This window comes from Ursus maritimus, unplaced genomic scaffold (genome assembly GCF_017311325.1).
Source record: "Ursus maritimus isolate PB19 unplaced genomic scaffold, ASM1731132v1 scaffold_10, whole genome shotgun sequence".
NCBI lineage: Eukaryota > Metazoa > Chordata > Mammalia > Carnivora > Ursidae > Ursus > Ursus maritimus.
This window is the reverse complement of record NW_024423344.1, coordinates 55523848-55533141: the sequence shown is the minus strand read 5'-3', so window position 1 is coordinate 55533141 and position 9294 is coordinate 55523848. Positions and strand designations below refer to the sequence as shown.

The window sequence follows — 9294 nt, the reverse complement described above, 5'->3', positions numbered from 1 at the left end:
GTATTATACCATGGACTTTGTATATACAAAGAGGTAGAAAATTTACTATTTGCTCCTGGAGAGCTTATTTATAGGTGATCTTGATGTGATAAATCATTTTAAGAGTTAAAAATAAATTCTCGAGAAATTTTATTTGACTTGTTTCCAATAAATCTAATAATGACCATGTTTTTTAATGTGTTGCCACACAAAGTATAAAACACTGTTGTGTTGGTTGTTGATTTTTACTTAAATGGGAGAGTTCTTTTTTTAATTGATTGGAGTCATTATAAATGATACCTGCATAATTATTCAATCAAAAATCATGTAGCTAAATTAGTTTATGGTACAAATAAATATATTGAGCCAAAAAACTTTTTTTTACTTTTTATTTTTTTTAAGTACTCTCTAAACCCAACATGGGGCTCAAACTCACGACTCCAAGATCAAGAGTCCCACGCTCTACTGACTAAGACAGCTAGGCACCCCTTGAGCCAAAAATTTTTAACAGACGTTTTTCATCCAGTAATATATTACACTACATATATGGACTTAAGCAAAAATAGAAATTTAAGAAAAGAAAGAAATTTAAAAATTTAAGATTTTGACGTCATTTCAGAAGAAAGTAAATGGCTATAATATTTATTAAATATACTTGTTAAGCATAAATTTGGTCATAGAAATGGTATTATAGTCATTCATTGAATTAACAGATACTTATTGAGTTAAATTTTATTCCACTCCTGTGCTTTACACTGAGCTGGTGTTGGGGGAAATCTATCATAAGAACATAAAGCTTACCTTCCAGCTGTGTTCTTGGTAACTCATCCTGCCTCTGGGCCAATTCCAAATGACAATGATCTCATATATTTTCTCTCTTGAGCGTGAGGAGAGTGAGAGCAAAAAAAAAAAACTCCATCATTGCCCTGAGATGAGGCCATTATGATACGGCACACAAATCAGATTTTTATTCAGAATTTGACATAAAAGACAAAGTTTTACATTTTGTATATGTAGAGAAAGAGAGAAAGAGACAGAGACAGACCACCAGAATCAGAAGATATGGACTATATTAAAAAATCTATTTTTGTGTAATATTTCAATTAGATTTGTCTTGCCATATTAGCATGTAAACTCCATGGCATTACTACCCACAAGTCTGAATTGCAGATTTTTAGTTATCTTCATCCCCAAATGTTGGTTTCAGCAGTATTTTATTTATATAATATAATGACACTTAACGTACTATGTATTTGAAGCAAATACTTTTTCTTGCACTTACGTTAAGATGTTAAGACTCCAAGGTGATCAGCATCAGTAAAATATATCATAAACAAGAGTATAGCCTTCAGTGTAAGAGTGTGAATTTTACAATTAGATAAACTTAGGTTTAGATCAGGTGTCTACTGTCTACTATCTACTACAATGACAACTGTGTGGATTAGACCAGTGTCTTACCTAGATTACCTCACAGATGTAAAAAAGTGCTAACAATAATGCCATGTATCTACAAAGCTCCAAAAATTTTTACTTACATATACACAAAAGCAAACACAGAATTCAGCGCTTTGGAACTGATTAAAGCTCGGACAGTAGTGAAATGCTTAAACAAAATGAATTCTGAGTAAAATTACTTGTCTTTGAGGCAAGGCAGGCATAATTTTTCAACATGCTACTCTTTTCTCAATACAGACATGTATTGAAAAGTCAAAAGGCATATGCAAGTTCAGAGGGATATAACATTGATGTAATCATAAAGTTATATTTTTATGATTATAATGAAGTAATTTAGTGGAGAGGCAAAGGACATTTGGAGAAACTTCTGATGTGAATATTACTACAGCTCTTTATAGAGTTCTATTTCTCCATTATCTAGATATAAAGCATCTATTTACTGATACAGGTTAATGAAGACTTTGGTAAAGTGCTTATTTGTGGCTTGAAAACCTAATGGAAATTTACTATATCAAGTAATAGCCCAGAGTTCTTGTCAAAAATATGAAATTTTGGGTTTATACGACAAACACAAATCTGCCCATGAGTTTTGTTATTCAGTGATGAAAATTCTGTATCAAATGTGAAATATAGAAATATTTTCTTCATATTTCTGAAAAAAGAATAGTATATAGGTTTAATTACTAAATTCATGGAATTTATGATATAATAGTGTTTCAAGACTATAATGCTCAGGAATTTTTGTTCATAATTATATACCAAGGATGTAAATGCCATGTCACCCAGCAAAATTAACACTGTGGAAAAGAAGGCAGGATCACAGAACTCTGTGTGTATGTCAGAAGGGGAAAGAGAGAGAGAGGGAGAGACTGAAAAACCAAGAGAAGTTATAATCTAGTACTAACCTCTAAGATTTTAGGTAGCATTAAAAATATGAGGACTTTTGGTCACTTCAAGATTAAAAAATTCACACACACACACACACACACGTATACACAAGTTACAAGATATTCCTCATTCTTCATGATACATAGTAATCTTCCATTCATTCAGTGATTAAACTTTAGGTAACTAAAGCTTATCTATTAAAAAGAGAGTCATCACAGGGTGCCTGGATGGCTAAGTCAGTTAAGTATCTGCCTTGGGTTCAGGTCATGGTTCCAGGGGCCTGAGATAGATCCCTGCATAGGGCTCAGTGGAGAGTCTGCCTGTCCTTCTCCCTCTCCACCTCCCCACCTTGTAGGTGTGCTCTCTCTCTCAAATGAATAAATAAAATCTTTTAAAAAATTAAAAAGAGAATCATCACAATTCTTGGCAACATCAAAAATACAAATAGCATTTTTTACTGTTGCTAACTCATTTATAATTATGTAATTACTGCCTAATCTGTGCTAGACACTGTCATAAGTACTAGAATACTATGTTCAATGAGAAGATGTCCATGCCCTCATAAAATTTTAACACTTTGTAGAAGAGAAAGGTATTTACAATAGTCACATAACTATGTAATAGTTATAAAATGTAAAAGTGCTTTGAAAGAAAAACATGGAGCAAAATTGGAAATTATTACTAGACATCAAGACAGGGAGTGGGCTGTGGTCTGAAAAGGTCTCTTGGTGGAAGCAATACATCAGTTAGAAAAATTTTCCCAGGCAAAAGGAACACCATATATAATATCTCTAAACCTGGAGAGAACTTAATTCTTTGAAGGAATAATATAAATGTAGTTTCTCTGGAGTGATCACAGGAGTGATATTACAGAGGTAGACAGGGGCCATCATCAAACACTTTGAGTAGGAAATCGTGATAAGGATTTTATGTTTTAGCTAAGATGCAAATGGCAGCTGTTAAAAGGTTCTGAGTAGGACAATTATCTTTTTTGATAAACATATTAAGAAAATCACCTCAACTATGGTGAAAAGGAGATTACTGCTTTTAATATTTTCCGATGATTCATCCAAAAGTGAAAAAAGCAAATATTCTTTAATGATCACTGCCAAATGATCAATACATTCTGCATGTCTGTCTTCTTTACATCCAAAAACCTCAGTAAGGTGAAATGTTACAATCCTAAAATTATAAACTCACAATATTCAAGAGGATGAGTAAAGTACATTCTTCAGAGAAGGGATTTCAATAAAATTCTGAATGCTAAGAGCAAATAAAGAAGTGACAAGTGGTGAAATAGGACAGCAATAGCTGGAGCTTCTAGTACAAGTGGAAGGACTGAAATAGCAAAGACTTGTCATAGGAGAACCCTGGGGTAAGTAGAAACTGGAGAATCCTGCATACAATAAAATGTGAGATTGATGTATGATTCTAAACAAGAGGATTCAACATATGGCTTCTGTATATGAGCATAATATTCTATTACCTCTTGTACCATCTCATAAAGGCCTGGAAGTTAGGCACACAGGCAAAGATTTAAAGGATTCTTTTCTAAAGTAATTGAATGCCAAGTATAAATTCTTGTTTTTGTTGTACTCATCCTATGACAAAGTTCACCATTGACAAAATCACACAAGTTCCAAACCAAATTTTTATTGTCTCATTTTTAAATATGAAAGGATAAGAGCACCTGGGTGGCTCAGTCAGTTAAGCATCCAGCTCTTGGTTTCAGCTCAGGTCATGATCTCAGGGGCATGAGATTGAGGCGCTACATTGGGCTCCGTGCTCAGTGTGAAGTCGGCTTGAGATTCTCTCTCCCTCTCCCCTCCCCCTTTCCTCATGCTCTCTCTCCAATAAATAAATAAATCTTTAAATATGAAAGGACATCCTAGAAGCAGTAGAACAATGAAAGATTGAGATTTTAAAAGTGAATCTAAAGCAGAGTTTCTCAGTCATGGCACTATTGACATCTTGGAAATGATACACAGTAGAAACCAATAGCGTGTCCATCCTAGTTGTGATAATCAAAAATGTCAACACACATTGCCAACAACCCAAGGGGACTAAATCATCTCCAGTTGAGAACCACTGCTCTACAGGAAACAGATTGAGGAAAAGAAGATATTTTAAAATAACTGTATTTAGTTTAAACACTGCATTCACAATATAAGAAAAATAAAACATAAAAAGCAAATAGGAAGTAAGAAGCCCTTGAAAATAAATAATATATCTAAAATTTAATAAAAAATAATTGACAACTTAGGAAAGTCAGGTAATATACCAAAGATATAGAACCAAAAGATAAAATGAGGGAAGATATGAGAGACCCAAAATATAACTAAATATGAACTCTAGATAAAGGGAACAAAGAAAATAAAAACTAATAGAAAGAAATTTCTCAGAAAGACAGGTGTCTAGGCTGCATAGACTTAACAAGTGCTCAATGAGTAAATGACTAAAGACTTTGGAAGTAAAGAATGGATTCTAAACCTTCCCTGGAGGAAGAGTTGCCATACAAATTAATGAGTTACCTTTGAGTCACATTATCTTAAACAGTGAAGCAGCTTGAGATCAAAGAAATTATAACTTTATAGATCTAACAAAATGATCTCAGAAGAAAGGACTGAGGTAAAAGAAAGATATAAGCAAGATCTTGTACATATATGAGTAAACTAAAGAAACAAAGTCAAACAAAAATTATCTTATTAAACTTAACTATAGTAACATGCAATCTGTGAAGAGTGCTTGGAGTTAATGTCTTCTGAAGCTTTTGCATTGTTAAGGATGAAGGTAATTAAATAACTTAAGTTTAGATGTTTAGCCTCATTGACTTAAGTAGCATGGTAAAGTTTCTAGCATAACCACTAACATTACAAAAATAGAATGCATAAATTCTAAAATAGTAGATGGGAAAGTTGGAATAAGAGAAAAAAGTCCTATCAGAATAAGGCAAGATAAAAAGCACATAAAAAAGGGGGGAGGCAAATGAAAGAGACAAAATATATAGGTAGAAATAAATCCAAATAGATCAGGAAAGCTTTTCCTCACCTGTCGCTAGGGTTCTCGGTCCTTCCAAGGAAGCAAAGGCCGCATTGGGGTGAGGCCCTCTCTTTATCAGGTGACTAGTGCCATCCCTGGGCAGCACCCCCCACCCCTGCTCAGCTCTCACCTGCACCTTGAGCTCCCCTGCATCTCCTCGGCTGTCATCCTGCATGGCGATGAGGTGACAGGAATGGAATATAAGATCAATGCCTTTGTTAAAGCAGTGGGTGTAGATATTGAACCTTTCTGGCTGGGCTCTTTGCAAAGTCCCCAGCCAGCGTCTATCTGGGAACCCTCCTGTGCAACATAGGAGCTGGTGGACCCGTCCCAGCAGCTGGTGCTACACCAGCAGGAGGTGTGGCTCCTTCCACCACCGCTGCCCCAGCTGAGGAGAAGAAAGTAGAAGCAAAGAAAGAAGAATCAGAGGAGACTGATGATGACATGGGCTTTGATCTTTTTGACTAAACCTCTTCTGTAGCCTGTTCAATAAAAAGCTGAACTCTTAAAAATAATTAAAAACAAATATACGAGGGATGATGATGAATGAAAATAAGTTTGCTAGTTAAGATCGAAAGATTGGCTGCTATGCCGTTTCTAAAAGCTGTAACTAATAAATAGGAAAACAGAGAAGATGAGAGGAAGAATGATACCAAATATATACTAAATACCTAGAAAAAGGTTTATTCATATTAATAGCAAACAAAATGGATTAATGTCTCATAAAATAACATAAATACATGAGCAAAACGTAGTCTAATTTTTATGAGATTTTGGGGGAAAAAAATCCATCGCATTATAGGACATAAACATGCCCAAATCAAATATGTGATATTCAAATAAACAAAATTATAGAATATAAAATATCTGAACATGAGTTTATGCAACATGCAATGTTTAAAGAAAATGCATTCTTAAAGTACAGTGTATATGTATTACAACCAATCGGGTTCAACACTTATAAAGTATGGTAGTGAGACTGATCATATGCTTGGACCACAATGCAATTTAACTTAGAAATCAGTATCAAAATATGAAGTGTAGAAATCTTAAAATGCACTTTAAAATATCACCAAATAAACTTATATATCATAAAAATGGAAGTCAATGGAAATGGAAATATGTATTAAAACAATGGATAAGGATATATTAAGAAAAATGGTAGATTTAGTATTTCTATTAGAAGAGAATAATATACATGTACATTGTGAAAGGATTACTGTAATCAAGCTAATATGTATCTATCACCTCACAGTTACCTTTGTGTGTGTGTGTGTGTGTGTGTGTGTGTGTGTGTGGTGAGAACACTTAAGATCTACTCTCAAAAAATTTCAAGAATAGAATATATGTATATTAACCATAGTTACCAAATATATATGTATGTGTGTATGTACATGTTTTTTTTTTTCAGAACAAACTCTCAGGTAAAGGACAAATGTTTCATTATTTATCTCCATAATCTGGATTATGGGATATTATATAGCATCCAAACCTCTACCAGGGAAATTACAGAATCTCTCTGATTTCTCCAGTCTGTACTCACCAAAATTTAAAAGCATGGATGATAGCTATAGTCCTTTGTTACCATAAAAATCTAAAGTAAAATTTTTCTTTCCTTTTTTGTACCTTATACTTAACACAGTTTTTAAAGATTTATTTATTTATTTATTGGGGGGGCAGAGGAAGAGAAAGTCTTAAGCAGACTCTGCACTGAGTGCAGAGCCCAATGCAGAGCTCTGTCTCTCCATCTGAACCTAAACCAAGAGTTAGATGCTTAACCAACTGGTTAGATGCCACCCAGTCGCCCACCACAGTTTTTATTGAGATAGACTTGTGGAAATTTAAGGTGTACTGCTTGTTGATTTAATACACCTATATGTTGAACTATGATTATCACCGTAGCATTATTTAACACTTCTAATAGGTCACATAATTATTTCTTTTTTGTGGTGAGAACATTTAAGATCTCTTGGCAGCTTTGAAATATAGTATTATTGACTGTAATCACTAAGCTGTGCATTAGATCCCCAAAATTAATTCACCTTCTTAAGTGAAAGTGTGTGTACCCTTTCACAACATCTCCCCAGTTCCCCCACCCCACAACTCCTGGTAACCACCATTCTACTGTTTCTACGAGATCTACTTAGTTAGATTCCACATATAAGTGATATTGTACACTATTTGTCTTTCTCTGTCTGACTTATGTTACTTAGCATATTGACCTCAAGGTCTAGAAATGTTTTTCTTCTAGAATTATAGCTGACGAGAACTCATAAATATAGATCTTTCTATGATAATAAAGCTAACCTTCTAAATATTAAGGAGTTCAGAAAACAGTATAAGTTTCTCATAAAAAAGAAATGCAGTGTAAAAAGGTAAGGAATTATCAGTGATCATTACTTTGAAAGAAGAAAAGGCCTTTGAGGGAAAGTGTGTAGATAATATTTCCCATCATATTCTGAAGGCCTACAGAAGAGTGAAGTGCTCTGTAGATTTCTCTGATTGCCTCAGCCATTGTCCCTGGCTTTCATCAGAGGCATGCTTTTGCCATTGAATGAGTACTTTTTTCACCAGACAAGGGGATGTTTTTTGTCGTATTTAAATAATTATCATTTTATATAAACTACAGACCTATTGTTATCATGTAGCTGTTGAAATATATGCATGCCTTATATTCTACAATTTAATTGTACACAATAACATAATTGTATTAGTCTACAAAAAATAAGCTTCTTATTTTAACCTTCATAATTATAAATTAGTATAAAACAAAAATTTCCCTTACCAGCATGCTTTTATTGCTAATAACTATGGCTAGTTTTCAGTTGGCTTTCTTTGATATGCTAATGCCTTATATTTAAAGTTGAATGAATGAGTGAATGAACAAATGAATGAACAAAAAATTAGATGTATAATAAGGCTTCCAGTAAGAGTTTATGTGTATATGCACAGAAGGATATGAATATTTTTAAGGACTATTCAAAATTCTTCTCAGTGAAATTAAGAGTTGCATATGCTGTGGTATCCTGGTGAGGGCAGCAAAACATTCAGCCTAACTTTAAAAAGAAATATTGTTCTATGCAAACTACAAGTTATTACAAAATCCAAAGTGTAGCTCTTCAATCCCAGAGGAAGTATTCAAAGACATAACAACTATACTTTTCATCAAAACTATCACTATATCATCACTGTTTTCTAAATCACGGTAGCTCTTGAATTCATTCATTCATTCATTCATTCATATCAGATATATATGTATCTCTCAAAGTCATAGACCCACATGATCTTAGGAACCACCTAGTATAACCTCAAAAGATAATAACATACCTGTAATTGAGAACTAAGAGGATGCACATTCCTACTAGTTATGACTAAATCGCAATTTTATATGAACATATATTTTTTCTAACTTATTTTCTATTTTAATGACTTATTTAAAGTATGAAACACCTTAAAATATGTTTTGTGGTATATTCAAGTGGGTAAATGTAATCACATGTTCTGATATCTAATTTGAAAGTATGGTCAGAAGAGAGGCTATAAAATGATATACATTTTTTAAAATTTCAATGTACTAAGCTAAATAGAAATATTATATTTTGATGGACTATAAACATGTTAGCTGAATCAATAACATTTAATACTGCATTGTCTTAATAAATATTTACTTGATGCTATCTCACAGTAAAAAAGAAATTGTATAAATATAAGAAATCTTGGAAATACATTATTTTATTGACTTGACAATTGTTTAGGAATTCATTGCACAAGTGAGTGGATTTTTCTTTTTCTTTTTTTTCTTTTTTTTTTTTAGGTATACACTTTAACTGAAAAGCAAGTTATTAACTATAAACAATAGTAATGAAAATAGGGCAGGTGGAATGAAGAGGAAGGCGTAGAGAAACCTGTATGAGTTTGAATGTGCTTTTGAAA

At 33.2% G+C, this 9294-nt stretch overlaps 1 pseudogene; it reads left to right on the top strand.

Moving 5' to 3' along the window:
- Positions 1–5106: 5106 nt before the first annotated feature.
- On the top strand, positions 5107–5829 carry LOC103659217 (annotated as a pseudogene).
- Positions 5830–9294: the final 3465 nt, after the last annotated feature.